The 24647-nt window shown below is 43.0% G+C and overlaps 1 long non-coding RNA gene across 1 annotated transcript; it reads right to left on the bottom strand.

Moving 5' to 3' along the window:
* Window positions 1–6773: 6773 nt before the first annotated feature.
* Window positions 6774–24492, bottom strand: LOC119231847 (uncharacterized). Its single transcript, XR_005121956.2, has 4 exons — window positions 24371–24492; window positions 19369–19490; window positions 13281–13346; window positions 6774–8724 (listed from the first exon to the last, which is right to left on the bottom strand). It is a non-coding gene; the product is annotated as an uncharacterized LOC119231847 (long non-coding RNA).
* Window positions 24493–24647: the final 155 nt, after the last annotated feature.

Genomic DNA, 24647 nt, shown 5'->3' with positions numbered 1-24647 from the left:
AAGTAGTTAGTGTTTGGGGGAAGGCAGAACTTACAGGTGATGAGATAGGACAATTAGCTGAAGTGATTTCTAAGCAAAGGGTTGAGAGTGAGACTTGGTTCTTCCTGAATATTCCTGGTAAATTGTAATGAGACAAATGAAGAAAAATAATAAAACAAATTAGGACTTAAGGATTTGGAAAGGTTAGTCTGTCCCTATTGAAAAAAAAAAAAAAAAAAAAAAAACCTGACAAAGCACATTAGGAAGAGAACCCAGACAGGAAGGAAGATGGGTCACTATCAGACTTCATAGCCCCTCCAGACTTGCCACCTGCATCCAGCTGGGAAGAGCGATCCGGAAGCCAATCTAGAAATCATCAGTTCTCCTCAGTTTCCAAGCGAGGTCCTTCAAGCTCATTTCAACAGCACTCAGTCCACAGCAGTTCCACATAGCTGTGCCCAACCACGCAGGACAGGCCAACCAGGGGCTCTCACCCGCTTGCCCCGTCTTAGCTGTCATGTCTCCAGGGAACCCCATTTTTGCCCTGAGATCACCTTCCTGGTGGAATCAGTTGCCTGAGGAAAATTTTTGACAATCAAGTCATGTTTTGACTGGTAAAGGACTTGAAATTTGAATGAATTCTTTAGTGAACTCTTATCTTAAAAATCTACTTAAAATATAAAAGTCACTACTGACTTTCGTATCTTTTGTAAATGTCCAGTTTTGCATAACATGTTGTGCTTGGAGCAGGCACCTTCCATCTTTTCCTCTGCAGGTAAGTGACTTAGAGGGGTTAGAAAGGCAAATGGGTTTCCATTCAAGAGTCTGATTCAGTCTGAAGCTCTGCCTTGAAGAACATTAACCTTAAACCTCTCTGCAGACTGACAGTCCTCATCTATCTCTTTAAATCAAAACTTGTTTTAACCACAGTTACCAGCAATGCATTAAATGATGCATTAACATTTGAAAACCACTCTCATCATTCCACCCCCGCACCAGGGATTCATTACCTTAGAAGCTGGACTCTTAAACAACAAATGGGGGAATGTTTACAGTAAGCACAATATCCAATATTATTATTATATAATTACCAAATAGTAATTCACAGAGAAAATCTATTACCCTATCTGGATAATTCTTCCTGTAAGTTATTCCTACACAACATCCCTACACAAGCCACTGCTGATGCGTGGACAAGACACGTGATCCTCACTGGCCCCTGCTCATCTACTTGCCCCTCAAAACTGCTTTCCCCTCCAAACCTGGGCTTCATTTCCTTTTCTGGATGCCACTTCTGGGAACTTGCTGTTTGCATAATATTGTCTGCCCCACTGGAGTCAAGAATTCCACCTAGCCCCCAAGAGACACCATTCATGATAGAATTTCAAAATGTAACTCTTGGCCAGCTTGCCTCAATCCCCCACAAAGCTGGGGGTGGACATGATTCCAGGGTTTGTAAACATATGAGCAAAGACAGTGTTCCATGAAAAAGGATCCAACCTTTTAATCATTGGGGAAATGTAAATTAAACCCACAGGAGATATCCCTACACACCCACCGGAGTGGCTAAAAATAAAACACTGACTACAGGAAACGTGAGTGAGGATGTTTTGAAGTCAAGACCCTGGAGCAATGCTGGTGGACATGTGAAATTTGCGACCACTTCAAGGAAAGTTCTGGCAGATTCATATAAACCTAAACACACACCTACCACATGACACAGCAAATTCAATCCTAGACACTAACCCAAGAGAGAAGAAAAACACGCCATCCACAGGAGACTTATACAAGAGTGTTCATAGCAGCTTTGTTCATAATAGCCAGAACCAGTCAGACATCCATCAGCAACAATGCAGAGACAAATAACTCTCAACCACAATGGAACAATCAGCCAATACACGCAACAATATGGATGAATCTCAAAAACATTATGTGAATGAAAGCAGCCAGGCACAAAAGAATACTCTGTGATTCCAAATTTGTGAATGTCTTGAACAAGCAAACCCAACCTATGCAGGAAGGAAATCAGATCAGTGGTTGCTACTGGTAGTGTGAGCCAGGACAGAATGGAGACCTTTGAGGTGATATAAATGTACAACTGATGAAGTTCCAGCCACACAGGTGAATCTATATCTCATTGAAAGGTAAAGAAGCTACAAATCAGGAGGCGTTTTAAGCTTTTCTGTTTGTCTTCCTCCCATCCAGCATCTCATTATGAAAATTTTCAAACTTGAGATTGGTACATGTTGTTGTAGGCAATTTTCCTCCAAAAAATATAAGCTATTTTGATTTTGGGGACTACAATGATGTAAGAAAAAATTAATTTAAAAATCTAAAAATAAAATAAATTTCAAAAGTTACCAAGGAAAAAATGAGCTGTACAAAATATTAAATTCTTATTAATGATGTGCATGCCAAAGCGCTTAGGGAGAAGGTATTCATGTCTGCAACTTGCTTTTGCATCACAAAAACAAGCTGGGTAGAGGGGAGAGTAGAGTATACTCATGGACTCGTAACAGTGACCAAATGTTAATGGTAGAATCTGGGTTGTGCAGGTGTTTACTGTGAACCTTTCACATTATCTACAGCTTGAAAATTTTCATAATGAGATGCTGGATGGGAGGAAGACAAGCAGAAAAGCTTAAAATGCCTTCTGATTTGTAGCTTCTTTACAGCGGGTTCAACCAGAGACGTGGGCCAGGAGGATGTGTATAAGAGGTTTGTTACAGGGAATGATTCCTGTCATGTGGGTGATGTCAGGCAGGGTTTGTGGGGTCTTAGGTGAGACCGAAGATGCTCTGTCCACAGCAGAATTTCTTCTTCCTCAGGACGCCTCCGCTCTGCGCTGGGGGCCCTTCTTCTGATTGGGTCAAGGCCACACGGAGTATCTGGTACGTGGATAGAGGTGAGCTGTGCTAACCCCCTTCACTGATAGTCTACTGGTGCGGGATTTCAGTCACAGCCTTATCATACCTTCCCAGCAGTCCTCGAAGAGTGTTTGATTGATCAGGACCATAGCTCACTTCAGCAGACACTGGAACCTGTCACAGCTGAAGGAAAGCTGAGCCGGGAGACTCTGGTCCCTGTTCCCATTTGACTGCAGGAGGCGACATGCCTGGGACATGCCCAGCAGTCTCATCTGGACTCGCCTTTCCTAATGGACTGTAGAAAGCCCAGTTCATCTTAAATAGCCTCCAACCTCCTTGGGTTTGCTTGTTTGTCTGCCTGGCCAGTTACATCATTAGCAAGCTTAGAACCTTGCTTGTAAGATGACCTCGGAAGCCCCCAGAGGCCCCAGACTGTGTCCCCCAGAGACATGAGAGCAGGATGTGGATGGGCACAAGACTGTGGTCTTGAAAGTAAACAAACCCCCTATCCTTGAAGGAGATTCACCTCAGAGGCCAGATCGCTTGTTAAGAAGCACAGAGGGAAATACTCAAAAGCATAAGGATCTTAAACGTAAATTAGAACAATGGTATGCCATTTTTGCAAACAAATCTGGAACACAAGGAGAAGGGCCAACTCCGCAAGGGGCTGGCCTGCCAGTGCAGACAGGCACAGCCCTTGAAGGCAATCTGGGCACTCACGGCAAATGCAAGGCCTGGGGAGCCCTGCACAAAGGTGTCGATGCAACATTACTTCTCATACGGAAGAATCAGCAGTGGCCTAGTAACCAGGAAAAACATAAGAAATGTACAACACGAAGGCGACACGCCTGGGACATGCCCAGCAGTCTCATCTGGACTCGCCTTTCCTAACGGACTGTACAAAGCCCAGTTCATCTTAAATAGCCTCCAGCCACCTTGGGTTTGCTTGTTTGTCTGCCTGGCCAGTTACATCATTAGCAAGTTTAGAACCTTGTTCTAAACGGAATGCACTCCATGTTCAGAGTGTGAGGCTTCCACGCTATTATCAACACGCATATTTGTACATAGGTGTAACAGCATTTCCGTTTTCCCGGGAAGAATGCTGAAAGAATGCTCGATCGAATGCATTTGGGAGTGGGATCATGACTAACTATTATTTATTTTCCAAATATTCTGAGAGGTGGTTTTTGTGCTTTTACAATATGGAAAAGAAATTAGGAAACTGTGTAGCTCATTACAGCTTCTTGTGGTTTGATGCCTTTGGGATCCCTGAAACCAAACTTCAGCTGAGGCTCTCGAAATCCAAATTGCCTTTCAAATTAACTGGCAGGAAACCTTGAATGTGTATTTTGTCTCCAATTCAGCTAATAGGAACCAGATGCAAAGTTTCAATCAAACTTTCATTGTCTGGTATCTGGTAACCATTATCCATTTGTTCGCTGAGCTAAAAATATGCGATTCATCTGCAGTTTTGCTGGTTAATACCTTGGATGCATTAGTAACTGCTAAGATATGCTCTTTCTCTGGAGTGAAAATGAACTTGCAAGCATTAATGTGCGAATGCAAGCAATATCTCATTATTTTTCCCAAAAATCCAATGAAATCTGTCGCAATTGCCATCCCACTCACTGGGGGGAAGTTCAATCTCCATCCTTCTCGGAAGTGGCCCCCATCTCTCCCCAGGCCCCACAGTGGTCCTGGGCCTACACTGAGACAATGTTCTGTAGTGTCTTGTAGATCCCCACATCTCATTGCCTGTGAATGGGTGCTATTCTCCTCCAGGGTTTGTGAGGCCCCTGGGCTGCCCCCCAAGCTTCTCCCATATACGCCTGGGCTTTCCTGAGCTGGGGGACGGCCATTCTCTGGCTTCCTCCTTTGTCCTAAGAAGTCTGTCCCCCTGTGCCTGCACCCTCCTGGGAGAGCCTAATAAACAGTGTCCCGACAGTCTGGTACACATATATAGAGATAAACAGATATACACATATCTACATACATACACACCACACACATGCATACATAGACACACAGATGAACATATATCATGCCAGAGGTGCATACAAACACACACATATATTTACACATATCTGCACTCACATATCTGCACGGACACACAGAAATACACACACACACACACACACTCTCTCTCTCTCTCTCCAGGAAGAAAAGTTTTGCAACTCATTTTCATCCTGAGAATGGCCCAGAGGTAAGGCCTTTTGGGAAGGAAGAGGAAAAATAATACCCAAACTAACATTCTGCTTTAATAACTTACCCCATCATGCTGGTAGAGCCTTTTTTTCTCATTAACATTACAAACTTGCTCATTATGCAGAATATTAAACTCTGGTGAAAATTAATAAGCCCCATGGCTAACCCTGTGGTATACTAACCTTGGGAAAGTGGGTTAACCTCTCCAGGTTCCAGTTTCTCACTGTAAGCTGAATGTCTCACCTTGTGAGACTAGATGAGAGTTAAGGAGACCATGTGAGGGCCAGGCGTCCCATGCCTGACGTGCTCCATGCAGAGGAGTCCCTGACTTCAGTGTGAAACGGAAGGTCACTCAGTGTCCCCCTGGGTGACCTTCGGCCAGTAAAGAAAGCTCTGGGGGTGATGTTATTTGTTTAAAATCACCCAATAAGCTATTAGGAAGTTCATGGAAGAAATGCAGAAGGATGATGGTGAGCAGAGAAGGTAAGTTGAAGCAAAAGGATCATTTCTCTCCAATTAGACCAGCAAGAAGGTAGATGGTTGCACCTGATAAGGCAGAGTAGCTGTTGACCCTCCCAGGCCTCCCTGGAGCAGGGCTTTATACAACACAGTGGAGGCGTTCTTCTGTGATATGTCCCCACAGAGTAAGCCCTGTTCCCCTGTCTACAGTGGATGCTCATGAGGCCTCTGATCTACAAAGGAGGTCCAAGGGAGGGCAGAGCAGCAGGATGGAAGGACCATGTCCTGGAAGACCTTCTGGGGAAGGACACCCACTGGAGGCTCCAGCCTGGGCACTGTGCCATGACAGAGAAATAATTCTGTAGTTTTTGAACCACTTTGGGGTCTCATTTTTTACAGTAACTTTGCCTGAACCCTAATTAGTACAACTTTTTTCTACTGACAAGGATTCCTATTCCTTTGCTCACAGACTGGCTCATTTCCAGGTGAAATTAGCATCTTCTCTGTGATACTGAACTTTCTATGTCAGCTTGGCTGGGCCTTGGAGTGCTCAAATGTTTGGTCAAACATCATTCTAGATATGTATATGAGGGTGTTTGGTGATAAGATTTTAACAGACAGGCTAAGCACAGCAGGTCCCCCACCCCAAGGTGGATAGGTTTCACCCAATCTGTTGAAGGCCTGGATGGAACAAAAAGAACAATCCTCCCCTCAAGTAAGAGGGGATTCTCAGCAGCCTCCCTGGTGGCACAGGACCCTATCAAGCTATCACCAGCCACTGTAGCACAAGTTCGATCTCCAGTGGGCCAGGGAGCTAACCCACATGGCACAGCAGACCTCTCCTGCCTTGCCCGCTACTCCTCTCAGCAGTGTATTTCAGTCAATCTGCCTGTTCTGTTCCCCACTCTGTCTCTGGTGAATCCTCTCACCCCTTGCACCTCTGGCCTATACCCCAGTTTTTGTAGGCATCAATAAATAAATCTTAAAAAAATAAAAATTAAAGGGGACTCTCAGTTGACAGCCTGAAGATTTAGACCTGCCAGTCTTCCTGTGTGTGAGTCAGTCCCTTATAGTCTTTCTCCTCATGGTTCTGTGTCTCTGTGGCTCCTTGACAAACACACTCCTCTTTGCTATGGCCGAAGCACAGAGAAGCTACTCCTTTGAATCAACTTGTGTGATTTGCTTCCTGCCAAACAAGACAGCACAAGCTCTTGACAAGGAATTCTCCTTTTCAATGAAAGGTCATTAGCTGTTGGCCAGAAATGATTCTTTAATTTATGTGAGGCATTTTTGTCATTGAAAATCCAAATTTTTGGCAAAACTGAGTCTCCAGAGCACATGATAAAACAGTTTATTATCTCCAGGCCTAAGAAGCATTTTCAAGCTCATAATGATCATGTGCCTTCCCTGAAAACACTAAGTATTTGAAAACGTAACGGCTCATTTGTGTTCATGACAAGAATATTTGGTCCTTCTTGGGTGAACACAGTTGCTGTGCTATTTTCCCATTGATTTGAAAAACACACTGACAACGAAGACACCAAAGGAAAAATTGCTTCATGTAGGGTGTTTCCATGCCAGCTTACGTATAACCTGCTCAGTGCCCTGGGCTCCGCAGCACTGCCGTAGCAGGATGGTGCTATGACCCCCAGGTGCACCTCACTGTGGTCAGAGCAGGAAGCCACAGGAAACATCTCCTGAGATCTTTGCCTCTGAGCCTCCAGGTTTCACTGCACACAGAAATTTTTTTTTTCAAAAAGCTCGTTTCTATTAGCTGCTGTTTATTAGCATTTGTGTGTGTGTATTCTTTACATAAACTGTGCTATATCTGTATGCTTTGTATACACTATACATACGCCTCTATATGCATTCTTGGGGGTTTTGCATTTCTTTTTGGTGGTTTATGTATATACTGAAACTTTGGGTTTGCTTTGACCACTTCACACCTCAGGTCACCAGGAGTGGCAATTGTCTATGAGGAGGGTCAGGAGAACACAGGTGTCAGAGTGTTGGCTCATTCTATGGTGTTTCCCAAGTTTACACCCAGTTTCTCCATTGTTATAAATCAGCCTGCTTCATGGGGGCAGCTGAGAATTAACTAGAGAAAGGCAGATGAGTTCAAACATTCATTGCACAGAGCCTGGTTTCTAGTAAGTGCCTCCATGTGGTGGGGGATGAGGTTCCTGCTTTCAGCATTCTCTTTTTGTTCAGATTCTGGAGCTCCATGTATTTCTCATAAATTAGGTCACATTCTCCTTGGAGGAAATCCAAGAAGTGGATCCATTCAGGTGGCTGAGAGGTCCTGGCCAGGTGCCCAAGGGCACAGTGTCACAGCTAAGGACACGTAGCTTGGACAGCTCCCACCCTTTTCTAGGAGAAGCTGGAGTCACAGCTATCTTCTCAGTGGCTGTCACAGCTCTCTTCTGGCTCACCAGACACCAGCATCTTCTGGAAGGACATGACGACTGAGGACTGCACAGATAGCTTCCTAGTCGCAAGTGCAGTGGTAATTATTAGAGAGCTTATGACTGGGGTCCACAAGGAACTTGGAAAAAGGCTGAGTTTCTTGGCAATCTCCTGGCACTACAGTTGCAGGTTTGCCTACATGGCAGATGTCCAGTTCCACTGCCATGGAACTTTCCTTCTTTAAGTATTTTCAGATTTTTATTTCTTTTGGTCATCTCTATAGTCCAGTGAGAAGATAAGCTGAAATCACAATGAATTATCAAGCAAAACATTTCTTTCCCAAATCTGTTATTTCACTTTGCTTTTACTGACAACATGCCAGTCTTTCAAAAACATGATACTGTAATTTTCCCCATTGGTTTATTGAGAATACCTGTGGTGAATACCATCTCCCCAGACCACTCCAGCTTACTGAGTTTTATGGCTTGTATCACTTTGTGCTGCTCTTATAAAGCATGTCCTTACATGTTCCATAAAGCTAGGGACTGTCCCTTTGTTTTATATCTTTATCCTTCACCTCCTACCAGAGCGCAGTAGATGCTCAATAAATGCTTGCTGAATAGTGGCTAAATTGTAGATCTATACTCCTCACTCCTGACTCTGTTGTTCTTGGCCCAGATACATTCCAAGTAGGAGGAAAGTAGTATTGGAAGAGGCTCAGGCAAAACCACTTCCCCTCCACAGACTTGTCCCCATGGCCATTCTCAGCTGTGAAGCCTCTATGAGGTAAAGGTTTACCTTTCCAGATCTACAGCAGGAAAAAATAAGCAAAAAGAGATTGAAAATCAAAATTAAAATTTCTATATCCACCTTTATCTATTCCATAGAAACAGAAACACAAGGATAAGTATGCATCCAATTCTATGACATTCTGGAAAAGACACAATGATGGAAGTGGTAGAAAGATCAGCAGTTGCCAGGAGTCATGGGGAGGGAGGGGTGAGAATATGGCACACAGAATTCTTAGGGCAGTGAAACTACTGTGTATGACACATGACGGCAGATACCTGTCGTTAAACATTTGTCAAATTCCACAGAATGTACAACACCAAGAGTGAACCTTAATGTAAATTATGGACTTTGGGTGATTTTGACCTGTCAATGTAAGTTTTCTACTTTAACAAATATACAGTCTGGGGCTTCCCCCAGTGGCGCAGCAGTTGAGCGCTGGGTGGCGAAGCTGCCTGCAGCCTCTGCAGCGCCGGTTCGATCCCCGGCCACCGGCGAGGGTCCCACATGGCGCACAGACCTCTCCTGCCGCCAGCTGCTCCCCTCAGCAGTGTACTTCGTCTGCCTGCTCTGCTCTCCCCTCTGGCTCTGGTGAATTCTCTCACCTTCCCGTGCTTCTGACTATACTCAGTGCTTATATAAATAAATAAATATTTAAAAAAAACAAATATACAGTCTGGTGGGGGATGTTAATAATAGGGAAGGCTGTATGTATGGGGGTAGGGGCATATGAGAAAGTGCTATATTTATCTCTTAATTCTGTAATGGACCAAAACATACCAAAAATAGTATTAAAGTCTTTTTTAATGTAAGGACATAAGCGTGTTTTGCAGCATTATCCATGATGACAAGAGAGAACCCAAATAAACACCAATTAACAGAGGAATGGGTAAATACATTCTGGTTCATCCACACCATAGCCATCAAAAAAGAGGAACCAGAGCCATATTTAAAGACTTTGGGAGATTTCCATGAGCAATCATGGAGTAAGACTAAGTGCAAAACATTTTATTTTACTAACCCATTTGTAAAACAATGAAAATAAGCCCTCTACCTCTGAGTACATGCATGTGGGTGTATATATGTGCAATGAACAGAATCTGTGCCCACATACATACATACATACAATAGCAAAGGCCTTGCACGTGTCCAAATGCATGTGCAATAACATGGACTTGCAAATGTGTGTGTGTGACCAACAGGACCTTGTATGTATTTGCAATGAACATGACCTAGCACACACATGTGCTCAATGAGCAGGGTCTCACACTTGTATACAACAAACATAATATTGCATGTATCCATATGTACAATGAGCAGGAACTTGAACCTGTATATATATATATATATATGTATATGTAATGAATTTGACCTTGCATGTGTACGTATGCAACAAACATGCCTTTGCACATGTACATGTGGGCAATGAATACGACCTTGTTCAGTCCATTGTGCAAGAGAAGCTTCAGTTTACTTACTGCTGTCACACCTGTGCAGGTGGCAGGGAGGGAAGAGGGGAGGAAAAAGGGGAGAAGACAAGCAAAAAACCATGTTTAAAAAAGCAACATTATGATATGGTCCATTAATGTATTAACTTAAAAATCTATGTGTGTGTTTCTACGTACAAAAGAGGGGATTTAGGGCCTCCCCGGTGGCGCAGCGGTTGAGCGCTGGGTTGCAAGGCTGCCCACAGCCTCTGCAGCGCTGGTTCAATCCCCAACTGCAAGATGAGGGTCCCGCATGGCGCGCAGACCTCTCCTGCCGCCCGCTGCTCCCCTCAGCAGTGTACTTCATCAGTCTGCCTGTTCTGCTCTCCCTCCGCTCTGGCTCTGGTGAATTCTCTCACCCTCCCGCGCTTCTGATTGTACCCAGTGCTTTTATAAATAAATAAATAAATCTTTAAAAAAAGGGGGGGGGATTTAACTTTCTATTTTCCTTCTCACATCAGGTTTAAAAGACAACAGCAAATTCCTACTTGTTTTGATTCCTCAGAAAATGCCCTCCCTCCACAAAGTGAACAGAAATTGACCAGATATCATTTCATAAATGGACTTCAGTGACCAACGTAGATAATAAACCAGAATTTGTACAGTCAAACCCTTAATTGCTTTTTGAATCTCATCAGATGAAATTTTCTTTTTCTTTCTAATTCATTCTTTTCCTTGGAGAAACTCTATAAATGTTTAAAGTCAGCATTTCTTTTCATGCTGAGTAAAATATGGTTGCATAGAAAATTGACTCCAGGAAATTAAAAATCAATGCACTTTAAGAACTAAAGCAAAGTGGAAAGGTGGTTTTTGTCTCTAACTGAGATGTCCAGGCAATACAAAACAAGAAGAGTCAGTGTTACAAAAAGAAAGTGACAATGCATGAGAAATGCAAGTGAGTGAATGGGGAAAATCAATCTTGCCTGTGTCTTTTTTTTTTAATATATAATTTTTTAATTTATATCTTTTACATCATTGTGTAGTCCCCATAAATTCCCACCACCAGTTCACCCGTGAACCATCGCCATAATCCCTTGTGCTCTTCTCTCCCCTGTTTTGATTCCTTTTGCCTGTGTCTTATTTAAGCTACAATCATGCGAGTCTGCTCTTTTGCCTCCTTTGAATTTACCGTTTGCAGTAGTAAATCATTTGTTTGTGGTCAAGCCCAAGGCGGTCTCAGCTTTGGGATATGTTTTTCTAATTAAGATCCCTCACTGAATTTCTGACTTTGACCTCATTTTAAAGTTACTTTAGTTTTACAGCTTACTTCAATATCTTCAGTCGTGTTTAAAGAGTTTAAATATGTTTTCTGTTTCTGTGACTAACTACCCAAGCTTAGGGACATTTAAAATAGCAGCTGATAATATGATTTATAAAACATTTTAAGAGACTGATTGCTTATCTCTGGCTCTCACTTCCTAAAGAAGACAGACAGAAATGCTGAAAGTGGTTTGCTTGCCCCACCTGGGGCCCCTGGATTTGATGCCAAAGTGGGGAGTTAGTTGTCCCAATTGGTAATCCCCCTTCTGTGGATAGTACAGTCTGGGCAGGAATACCAGAAGCAGAAATCTGCCCTTGCTCATTCTTAAACATGGACCTCGTTTCTAGAGCTCTCTGCTGTGCCCTTTAATCAAGACAAAGATCTGACCATGCAAGACTGCCCAGGGATAAGGAGTTGTTGCCTTAAATACACAGCAGAAAGCCGATGGCCCTGGCTGCCTTGAATTGGACCAGTGACACTCTGAGAAACTCTTGGGTGGAACCCATGGGGTGGGCTGCCCCCTGGTGGTTCACTCATCTTGGCGCACAGAGAGCAATGCTGACAAGAGTAGACACCCACTCTTGCATTTATCTTAATATCTGTGTCCCCACTAGGGGGAGCATCTTTGCCTATTTTGTTCACTGAGGTATTCCAGCACCTAGATGCTTCTGACTTATAGTGAGTGCTGAATAAATGTTTGCTGGATGAATGGTCTTTGGGACATATAGATGAGTTATGCATGTGACAGCGGACCCATGAGGGATTCTGACTGCCACCAGGGGTGGAGGCAAATAGCCAGAACACCCTGTAACCACCTTGCAGCACCCTGGGTGGCTGCACTAGCACGTGCTTTCAGAGAAATGCCAGATCCGTCCTTCTCAGAAAGACCCAGTCTGTCTGTCCATCCATGATCACAAACCTCCATCTAACTACAAGACACAATCCAAAGATTTCCTGGGATGGGCATATCCCCCAGGGAGGCTCATTAAATAGAGAAATGGATTAACAATAATGTGAATTCCCAGGGATTTCTCTCCATGATTCAGATGAACTAGTATTAAATGGTTGTCATCTTAGTCTTTATAATAGTAGATATGCTCAAATGTTTGTCTTTTGCTCAAGTCATGGGATGCTTTCGCTGAAGTCAACTTGTCTTCTGGTCCCATTTTCTGACCATCCCAATCCCTTGGGTTACTCTAAAAAACAACTAGACCCCCATGTGCAATTTTCAGTTGAAAAATATTCAAGCCATTATCCATGGAAATTTTAGAAATGGACATGTAGGTGAGTCACATGTTGCTTATTGCCAGAGGATCTGAGAACATAGAACAATGAGATGATGTCATCTCCCATGGGCTATCTCCTCCCACACCTCCTCTTGAAACACCATGATTGCTTCCTAGGCATCAGCCACAGAGGCAGTCTTTCCAGATATTTTAGATATCCCACAGCTTGTGCAACCTGGAAACGCTTGCCCATAGCTGCTTCCCAAGAGCACACTGAGTCAGCCCCCTGCCTCCCTCAACCTTCTCTCCCCAAATGTGACAACCTGTCAGAAGCAGGCACAGTGTCAAGGTCATGGGGGTCAGCAGGCAAGTATGAGGCAGATGATCATCTACTGCACAGTCCTAGTAGGAATGTACCAGAACCGAGTAGAGGTGAAGCAGAGCTGGGGCTTCCTCTAAGACATTTACCAAAGACCTGTTGTGATATCACACTTAATTTTAAATACTATTTTCCAAGAATAAACTGAAAGTGTTATCTGTCTCACTTTACACTGAGTATTGTAGCATATTCAAGGTATATAACATTTTCATAAAAACTTACCTGCATACATTGTGTGCCTGTCCTGGTGCTTTATAAACATTCCTCATTCTGGTCCTCAGCAAGACCCTGAAAGGAAAACAAAGGTACTGATAGATGAGTGACTTCCCAAGAAAGGGACAGAGCTTTGTGTCAAATCCTGGCAATTCAAATGTCTAGGCTACAGCACTTTAATTAACTTGGGGTCCTCATACTGCTCCCAGGGTTAGCAGCCTCAGCATCACCTGGGAACTTGATAGAATGAGAAATCTCAACCTCCATCCCACATTTACTGAATCAAAAACCCTGGTGGTTGGACAAAAAAATCTGTGTTTTAACAAGTTCATGAGATGATTCAGATGTGAACAATGGTTTGAGAGTTATTAAACTAAGTCTTGGCATGAGGTTTTTATGACTGAATGTTTCAGGGAATGCTCAGGCAAATAGCAGAAAAGAGTTGTAAGAGGTCTTGCCAGAACAAGTTTTAAAAAAAAGTAGCTTTCCTTTCCAGTGGATTTTGTGCAACATTCAGAACTCTGAGAAGAAAGTACATACTTAGGAACATATCAAAAAGAAATGTATTTATTCTATGGAAATAATATTCCCCTTGGAAAGGGATTTACATGAACTTGGTTATTGATCTGGCTGGCTGCAGATTAAGAAAGGTCAAGAAATCAGCCTATATCTTTTTGTGTTGGGTCAACCTGCCCCTTTCCATCCTGCTCCCATCTTAGTACGCCCCACTTTCCGTCATGCTGATGGATGACCAGAGCGTGGCTTGCAGAACTGCATTGGTAAGGAGAGGCACCAGGCAGTGCTCTTTGGAGACGGTGACTCAGGGGTCACAACTAGAAGATTGCTTGCTGCTCGGTAACAAATGTTGGTATAAAGACGCTTACAGTTTCACGCTGGACATGGTTCAGGACAGACAGTCTCCATGAGAAAGAGTATAAGTGTGCGTGGCCATTCTGCTTTGCTGTCATTCTTTCCTTCACTTTGGTTTCTCAATTATTTGTTAAGTACCTTGCATAGGTTGGATTCCATGGGCCAATACATATATTTTTGTACTTGAAGAATGTATTCATTATCTATTGCTCATAACAAATTACCCTAAAGCTTAGCAACTGAAAACAACTGAAATTGGCTAATTTGCAAAGTTTCTGAGTGTTGGAAATCTTGGAATGTCTTATTTGGGTCTTTCTGGCTCAGGATCTCCTACCAGGTTTCAATCTATGTCCAAGGAGTAATGACTTCCAAGCTCATTCACAGGACTATTAGCCAGAGGCCTCATCACATAGGCTTTTTCTCAGGACAGCTGGTGGTTTGGCTTCCCCCAGAGCAAGAGATAATGATAGAGATAGAAATGATAGAAAAACAGAGCTTCCCTTTCCCCAACTTTGCTTAATTTCAGACAATTGTTCTGCAAAGAGGAAACATCCAGCCACTTTGGAGCAACTTCAATAAGCACTCAAGTCCATGAACACAAGAAGCAGATTAGTGGTTTCCAGGGTCTAGAGGGTTGAGGTGATGGAGAATAACTAGCAATGGACACGAAAGATCTGAGGCAATGGGACTGTTCTAAAATTCAATTGTGATGATAGTTGCACAATTCTGTATACTAAAAAATCACTGAATTACTTAAAAAAAGGTACGTTCAAAACTTCATATAAAAAAACTGTTTACTTATAAAAATCTACTCTGAGGACAACTAAGGAAACAGTCACGAAAGGAAAGGCTTCATGTTGAGATAAGCAACAGGCCTATTTAAGTTCAAAGTGTCACATTATTTTAATAAAAATGATGAGCACAGTCATGTGTAAAGTAGTCTGAAACTTTCCCCCTTCTGAGGTTTCTTTCTCACATCCTGTAAACGAATTCAATTAAAAATAAAACTCCTCGGACCTCCCCTGGTGGCGCAGCGGTTGAGCGCTGGGTTGCGAGGCTGCCCGCAGCCTCTGCAGCGCCAGTTCAATCCCCGGCCACCGGCGAGGGTCCCACAAAAAAATAAAATAAAATAAAATAAAATTCCTCAACACTATCCACCTTCTAGGTACTACATATCTCCTCTGGTCCTAGCCCAGCTTCTCACATGTCTCCATTTCCAGTTCCTACTTATTTGTGCTTTGATTCATGTGCCAACTTCTCTGAGCATGTAGCACTACCAGCAAGATGGGAACACTTCTTGCCATCAGGCTATCACAGATGATTATCTTTTAAAGGGTGGTACACTGTGAGGATTCAGAGCACTTTTTGCTTAAAAAATAAAAAGCAAGTAATTTTGTCTTAAAAATGCAATAAATCCTATACAATATATTTTCACAACAGTTTCAGCTTCCCTCCAGAAATCAGCAAGGGACCACCCTCTGTTTGAGCTTAAGGAAACCACACCAAGAAGAATTCACCGATTTGCAAAAAATACATGAAAAATGCAGGTGGCAGCTCATGGCCCGTCAATGTTCTTCCACAATTCCCCTGAGGGTTTATATTTAGATGATCCGATTGAGTGTAATCGCATGTTCAAGCAAGCTCAACCCAGAATATCAGCGATGATTTACTTCCAGAGGCAATGATAAATCTCCCTGTTGAAATCGTATTGGACTGCTGCTGACTAGGGTGCTTGTCTATTTGTATTATGACTCAAAACTGTAAAGATAGAGAATTAAGTGCTGAGAGATACCTATATCTGTATCTGTACTTCTACATCCATCTCTGTATCTATCTACAACATGCATCACATCCTGTAGAAAAAGATTGATCCTTCTAAAATATTATGGTCATTTGTTCAAGGATCCATATAATGGGGAAAAAAGCAGCTTCCAGGAACAACCCACCTCACAGTGAATTTTCCACTGAGAGAAATAAATTCTGAATTTATTTCAGCTACTGCGCTGGTAGTTCCAGCGCAGAAGCAGAAATATAACCCTAATGGGTGAAGATATATAAGTTGGACTTTGGGAACACTGTGCCCTAGCCTTGAGATGAGGCTAGGAAAAATCAGCTTCCTGTCCATTTATGGTGACTAGATTTGAGTAAGATTGGGGGAAGTGGTGTGGGCAGCTTGGAAGTGGCAAAGTTAATGTTTGCTAAAGTCACAGCCTGACCTATCCCAGGGTGAGTATGAGTGATGTCCTTCCTGGTTACTAAAACTAGGTAATAATATCACAAGAAAAGAAAATTAAAGATTGATATTCTGCATGAATATGGATGCAAAAATTTTAAACAAAAGTTTAACAGATCAAAGTCAGTAATGTTTAAAGAGATAATGCATCATGACCAGGTTGTGTTTACCAGGAATATAAAGTTCCTATCTGAAAATCAATGCAAATGAATATAATGCCAAGCTTTCAAATGTAAAATATTAAAAATAAAAAGCCATATGATCATATTAACAGATATAAGAAAAGTACTTAATAAAATCCCACATCTATTCTGAATTTGAAAAAAAAGCTCCTAAAAAGATAAATGTCAGATGGTTTCACTTATATGCAGAATATAGAGAAACCAAATAAAGGATCAGGAAAAAGACAAAACTTGCAAGTTGACCATAGATCTGAGGCATCAGCAGGGTAGCAGGGAGGAGAGGAGTCAAAACAGGGGGAGAAGAGCAGAAGGGACGGTGATGATGGACCACGGATGCTGTGGTGGTGGGAGAAAAACGGGGGCCACGGCAGAGAGGAGAAATCAAATATTATACAAAAATTAACAAGATGTAAGAAAATAAGTATTTTTTTAAAACCCCCCTAGAAAATTAGGACCAGAAAGGAATGTTCTCAATCTAATAAAGAACATCTATGAAAAACCTACAATCCGGACCTTCCTGTTAGTGCAGGGGCTAAAGTCTTCTCAGCCCTATCAAGCTATCACCAGCCACTGGCATGAGTTCAATCCCCAACCAGGGAGATAACTCACATGGCGCAGCAGACCTCTCCTGTCTTGCCCTCTGCTCCCCTCAGCAGTGTATTTCAGTAGATCTGCCTGTTCTGCTCCCCACTCTGTCTCTGGTGAATCCTCTTAACCCCTGCACCTCCAGCCTACACCACCGTTCTTGTATGCATAAATAAAAACAAATCTTTAAAAAGAAAAACCTACAACAAATCTAATACTTAGTGGTGGAAAACTGAAAGTATTTCCTATGAGAGCAAGAACAAGACAAAGATGCCTGCTTTTGTGACTTCTTGTCAACACTGGAGGGCTGGCCAGTGTACACAGGCAAGAAAAAAATAGAAAAGACATTCAGACTGGAAAGGAAAAAGTAAAATTGTTTTATTCACAGATAACAAGACGATCCATGTACAGAATGTGTCAGACTCTAAAACCACTGTTGAAGCTAATAAGTGATTTCAGTAAGTTTGCAGGTTTGAGATCAATATACAGATGGCAATTCTATTTCTATGTATTAGCAATAAAAATATCAGAAAATGAAATTAAGCAATGTCATGTACAAAAGCATCAAAAATATAAAATATTTAGGAATGATTCTGACAAAAATATGCAAGACCTCTACACTGAACAACTATGAAATATTGATGAAAGAAATTAAAGAATACCTAAATAAATGAAGACATATCCCTTGCTAATGGGCCAGAATGTTCAATATCAATAAGATGTCAATTTGTTCCCAATTATTCTCTAGGTTCAAAGAAATTCCAATGAAAGCTTTATTGGTAGATCTTGACAACAGTCTTTTGGGGGGTTAGAAATTGAAATTGACAAGAAATTGATTCCAAAGTTTATAAGGAAGCCAAGTACTTAGAATGATCAAAATAACTTTGAAAAGGGACAAAGTAGGAAGGCCAGTATTGCCCGATGTCACTTTCTTATTATGCTGAAGTTATCAAGACAGAGTGAAACTGATGTCAAGATAGAAAAATTGATTAATAAATACAATAACAAACCCAGAAACAGACCTACATGTATATGGACTTTTTTTTTTTACAGAGATGCAAAGGCAATCTAGTGGAGAAAGGGTAGTCTTTTGACAAATAATACTGACATAATTGGATATCTCTATACTAAAAATAAAAAGTTTCATTGATTCCCCACACCAGTTATATAACTTAACTCAAAGCGGATGACAAACGTTCTTGTAAAATGTGTGTTCTAGGGCCTCCCTGGTGGTGCAAGGGGTAAAGTCTCAGTGCTATGATTTTATCAGCAGCTACTGTGGCATGAGTTCGATTTCCAGCCAGGGAGCTAACCCACATCGAGCAGCAGACCTCTCCTGTCTCCTCCACTGCTCTCCCCAGCAGTGTATTTCAGTAGATCTGCCTGTCCTGCTCCCACTCTGTTTCTGGTGAATCCTCTCACCCTACCCCTAACACCTCTGGCCTACATCCCAGCTCTTGTATGCATAAATAAATAAAATAAATCTTTTTTTTTTTAAAGTGTGTTCTAGAGAAGCATTTAGGATGCAGGTATTTGAGATAGAAATGATTCAGTAGGGCCTCCCTGGTGGCACAGGCGGTTGAGCGCCACTCTGGAAGCTGTCTGCAGCCTCTGCAGCCTGGGTTCGATCCCTGCAGGCCGGCAAGAGTCCCACATGGCGCAGCAGACCTCTCCTGTCTTGCCCACTGCTCCCCTCAGCAGTGTATTTCGTCAGTCTGCCTGTTCTGCTCCCCACTCTGTCTCTGGTGAATCCTCTCACCCTCCCGTGCATCTGGCCTGTACCCCGGTTCTTGTATAAAAATAAATAAATAAATCTTTAAGAAAAGAAAATAAATGATTCAGTAGCCTGGTGGTATTTCACAGACAAACTTCCTGAGGTTTTTCACAGTTCCGTCATCATGGAGTGAAAGATCAGGCATTTTCATGGTTACCAAGAGACAGTAGATTGTGGGTCCACTAAAGAATATTTGTAGGATTTCTGTTTCCCCAGATCACTAAAGAAAGAAAAGCAAAAGAGGAAAGAAAGAAGGAAAGAGGGAGGAAAGAAAGCAATCCACTATTAAAGGAAGCCACTAAAATACAGTAAGTTGACTGACACTTTATTGCAATACATTTTTTCTATAAAACATAGACCCTAATGCTCTAACTTGAAACTTTCAAACGAAAGTTTTTCATGTTATAGCCTCAAGAAATGCAAGCAATATAATCAAAAGCAAATAAAACTCACTGTTGGATCGATTTATCTTTTTGAAGCTCTGTAATCTGCCTGTGAAGTCAGAATGTGGTAATTGGATTCTGCATTAGCCTTCCATTAAATTCAAATCTTGAAGGCAGTCCAATTTGTGGAACCTGGGGTGAGCCACAGCACATGGTGGGGGTTGGTATCTGAACCAGGAAACAGCAGCTTTCACCCTGACTAAGAGCACCTAGGCGTCTGACATTTCCCCCTCGCCCATCCGGATATATGTCCTGGGGGTTAACATAGAGAATTTTTCAAAGAACAGGAACCTGGAGAAGCAGATGTCCCAAGGGTCCTGAGCAAACACACACTCCACCTCATCACTCTTATTAAACATCTTATGCTGGGTTCTGTGTAAGCAGCGGGGGGCTTCCAGAATCCTGCAGCCCCTAAATATGTGACAACAGATCTTCCCACTTTTTATGACCATAAACTTAATCCTGTCAACAGATCAGTATTCATGTAGCACCTGTGAGGTTAGATGGCCGATGACTGTAACTCTTAACAAAATTTCCATGATGTTCAGTGGGCTTTGGGGGAGAGAGAGTCAACTTTATGGAGTTGACAAAGTAACAGGAGTGTAAGAAACAGCCCTGATACTGGCAGAGAACATGGGCACCATTCACATCTGCAATCTATCTGCAACTCAATTGTTTCCCAAGTGTGAGTCTTCCCAGAACAGAAGTCAAATTTTCTTTTAATTGCATTGCTCAGCTTCCCTTGCAGCGAGGATTCAGGCATATGATGAGCCTCCGCCAGTTCCCTAATTGTAGCAGTTACAGTTTCTGCCACCCAGTACAGGGGACACCCTGGTGGACAGTGATGCTCTGACTGGAGGGGCCTGGGGCATGGTTAGACATTGCTCTTGTGCAGAGTTATGTTCTCTAACCTTACCCAGGATTCTGGGACATGCTACCTAAAACCCTACGGCTATTTTAAGTCAGCCAACCTTGGCTCAAAAAAAAAAAAAATAGCTCTACAAAACTGGCAAGTGAGAATGCTAGTGAAGCAATTCAAGGCAGTTCCTCACACCATATATCAGGACTCGATATTTTTCCTGTGGTTTCTGGGCCAGTTCAACCTCTGTACAGAGAGCATGGACGTGCCTGAGTTAGTGACCTAGTACTGTTCAAGAGCAGCCTCCAGGTTATGGAAATGTCCTACATCTGTGCTGTCCAGGGGACACTAAAGACCAATGGGAAAAGTCAAACAGACAGGTGGATAACATTTGGAGGCACTGCGGGGACCTCACAACTGAGGACCTGGATTTCCCCCTTTGATTTCATTTTAATAAATTTAGGTTTAAATAGTGATATGGTTAACAGCTACCAGCTATGAACTCTCTGGTTGCAAGGAAGGATGACACTGCAACAAATACATTGCTATCAACATTTCCTGGTGGCTGTTGGGCATCTCAGGGGCCGGTGAGACAGAGAATGATCTCCAGCTTTCCCTCTGTAACCATCTGCAGCACAGCCTAGTTCCCTGCCTCCTGGAAGTCACTCTCAGCCGACTGTCCCCTCCCCATCAGCACCTGCCTTCTTCCAGGCCAGAAAGGTCTGCATGATTGGCTGAGCCCACTGGCTGATCTCTGTAGCTTAAGGTCAATTGTGCCAAACAATATAACCCTATCACCAGAGTAAAATCCATCACATTCACTGTCCCTGGAGGTACCTTATAATTCTGAAGTTCTATAGAGGTTGATATATTTTAAAAATCACAAGCCAAAAATGCAATGGACTAATCAATATGCTACTTGGGAAATTATTTATCTCATTGGGAGAAGAGAGTCAGTTTGGAGCATGACTTCATGGTATATATCAAAGTAAGCGTTGGATTATAAAGTTAAATATAGGGCTTCCCTGTTAGTGCAGGGGTTCAATCTCAGCGCTTTCAAGCTATCACCAGCCACTGCCACAGGGACCTCACCCACAGACCTCTCCTGCTTCACCCACTGTTCCCCTCAGCAGTGTATTTCAATGGATCCACTTGTTCTGCTCCCCTTTCTGTCTCTGGTAGAGCCTTTCACCCCCCCCACACACACCCCTCTGGTTTACACTCCAGTTCTTATACACATAAATAAATCAATCTTTTAAAAAATAAAGTTAAATATAAAACTGAGGCATAAAAATATTAGAAAGTAATTGTTAGGTGAAAAATTATCTTCCCTCTGACTGAGGGTACACATAAAACACCAACATATAAGACACATAAAAAAAACAGCAAAAAAAAATGATAGAAGTGAGCACATACTGGTTGAAAAAGACCATAAATAAAATCAAATATGCAATAAGCTAGGAGAAATGTTTGCATCAAATAGGATAAAAGTTAATGGTCATAGTATTCCAAGATCTCACAAATTAAATGAGAAAAAGCTAAATGAAAAATGAAGAAGGGCCAGAATATTCAAAACGAGAAATGCAAATATGCACATAAATGTAATACCTCCAAGGGATTAGAGTGACACAGATCAGAACCACAGAGGGATGGTGGTTTACCTCCTGGATTGTAACTATTGAAAATGCTGAAGATGCAGCATGAAGCCCGTCCCCTCATCCTGTGGCACTTCTAGGACATTAAGTGAAAAAGAAACAAACCTGTATCCACAGAGATGCTACTACAGTGTTATTTGTAATAATCAAAAATCAGGAACATCCAGGCGCAAACTGTGCTTCAGCCATAAAGTATTAGGCAGCCGTGAAAAAGAGCTTGTGAGGACCATGCATGGGGAAGGACTTTTGAAAGCATAAATGGGAGAGGAACCCAAGAGGAAAAATAACTGTTATCTGGGTGTGTGGTGGGGGGTGGCAGGGAGAGGGAAGAATAGGGGGCAGGGAACACATGGGAATATGGTTTGGTTTTATTTCCCCCACAGTGTATAATGATCTACCAGGGAATTCTTAAGCTGGAGTTCTGGGCCCCCTGCTGGTCAAGGGAAATCTAAAAATCCCCCGAACTAATAAATACTGTGTGTGTCTAGTTTTCCCACTTCTGAAACAAGTTCTGAAACAATAAGATCTTAATCTTCCGCTCCAGGTCTGACCACCCGCAAAGCTGCATCATTTTTTGACAAGAAAGCAAAAACACTTTTTATCATGCTTTCCCTCCGCAGCAGACCATTCCAGGTGCAGACGGACCCTGCTGCCTGCAGCCCCACTCCAGGCCCACACACTCTGGTCCTCGGAGCCTCCACGGGGATGGTTAAGGGGTTGTCAGACCTGAGCTTGATTTGTCACAGGAGGCAGCAAGACCATTTATGCTGGACTCAATGCCATCTTGCTTGGTTGTGTACCTTTTCACTATTATTGGGTGGTTTTTCTTTTGTTTGTTTGTTTTTTGCTTTTTTCAAAAGGCAGGAGATTCCCTGGCTCTTCCCACATGCCTGGTGAAATGTGAGAAAAGACACAGGTAGGATGGGAATATGCAGGTTCAGCCCACGCTGCACATCTTCCTGCTCCTGAGTCACAAGCATCGGCGGTGTCACCTGCCTGAATGCTTCACTTTCTCAGAGTTCCGGGCAGGGTGTTCTTTGGGTCTCCTCCTGCTCTAGAAACCCTAGTGGATGGCCCCACTCCTTCCACGCAGCTGGCTCTAGATGCTGAGGAGACGGCAGGCCCCAGGGCCGCCACAGTCTCTGCACAACTCCTCCCAGGGGTACTTTTTATCATGCTTTCACCCCGAGCGCAACCGGGCGTGTAGCCTTTCTCACAGCACCAAGGGGCTCACTTTTATTCTTACCAAATCCTGCTCAGAGTTCAGAGTCCCTTAAAGTTAGAACTCTGACCTAAATTGCCAAAATCATTTTGAAACAGACCCCCAAAAATGACAGATGTCACCACCATTCCCATTTACTTGGTCATGGTTCCAGGTTTTAAATTACTTTTTGTGACTCTGTCCCTCTTGATTCCTTCCAACATCAGCCAGGCCTTGAAGGCGGGCTGTTTCCAGCCTGCAGGAGACCCCGTCCCGCAGTGTACATGAGCTCAGGGAGCCCCTGGGGGGCAGGGCCTACAGTCTACTTGACCAGCATGTGGCAGTCAATTTCCCTCCTAAAACCTACTTTTTTATTTTATAGAAATTTCATATACGATATATAATTTTGGATTTTACAAAAACCTTTAGGTGCACCACTGTATGGGTGATTTTTGTGACGACATAAAGCAAAAAGGAAAAATCCAAAGGGAAGCTGAAATCCCAGCAACACCTGGTGCACAGACACCCCTCCAGGTGGCGACACCTGCTTACACATGAAGGCAACGTCACGGGCATGGGCGCGCCATCCTCCATCAGTAACCAAGCAAGTGTTTGCTATTAATACCTAGGTGCACCCAAGTTCAGTCACTAAGGCTGAATGAATCCTGTGTTAACAATCAATAGAACCCTGCCGAAGGGGCCGTGGCCTGACCTGGGGCCTCTGTCAGACCCCACAGGTATCAGCTTCCCAAGAGCTTGGAGATTCCATAGTCAGAACGTGGTGCCCCCTGTTGAACGAAGAACATTTTAATGGAACCTTCCACGATACAGATGGTGGGTCTGCCCTGTCCTGTTGTCCTTAGCAGAGTCCTTCTGGAAGACTGGCCAGCTTATTGGTAGGCACTCCAATAATGGGAACTTCGAGAATTGCTGTCCCAGCTTGTAGTGGAAACCTTCCCAAGAGGAAGAAATCTTTTTCCAAAAAAGAACCTGTTAGTGACCAGGAAGTGGCAGGAAACAGGGTTGTCTCTAAGAAAAAGAAGAAATTTTTTTCCAAGGAGGAGCCACTCAGCCGTGGACCTGAAGAGGCTGCTGACTACAAGAGCAGCAGCTCCAAGAAAAGTAAAAAGTTGTGAAAAGTATCCCAGGAAGATTAACAGGGGCATCTTCCCCTCATGGAGTGTAGCCTATCACGACATTTCTGACCCCAGTCCCTATACCCCAATAAAAGCCAAAAAAAAAAACCACACAAGAAATAAAAGAGAACCCCTGTCCTCCTCCATCCCTGTCTCTTAACTGAACACACGTGACAAGGAAGGAGCTTCAAAGTGTCTTCAGAGGGCAGCCTTGCTGATTTCTGTCTCTTTTCTGTGTCCATTTATTCAGCGAAATGCTTTCTGGTCTCAGTGGCCATCACAGAATGTTGCATTTGTTTACATCGCTCCCATGTCATGAAGTTCCAGAAACTTCTCCACCCCTGACACTTCATATTCACATGCACAGCTCTGGGTCTGTACCTAAGATCTTTGTCTTGATTGAATGGCAGGACCACCACCCCAAGTGATACGGGTTTT

Source organism: Talpa occidentalis, unplaced genomic scaffold (assembly GCF_014898055.3).
Source record: "Talpa occidentalis isolate TD23 unplaced genomic scaffold, MPIMG_talOcc4v2.1 talOcc4.7, whole genome shotgun sequence".
In the NCBI taxonomy this organism is placed as follows: domain Eukaryota; kingdom Metazoa; phylum Chordata; class Mammalia; order Eulipotyphla; family Talpidae; genus Talpa; species Talpa occidentalis.
This window is presented reverse-complemented; position numbering and strand designations above follow the sequence as displayed.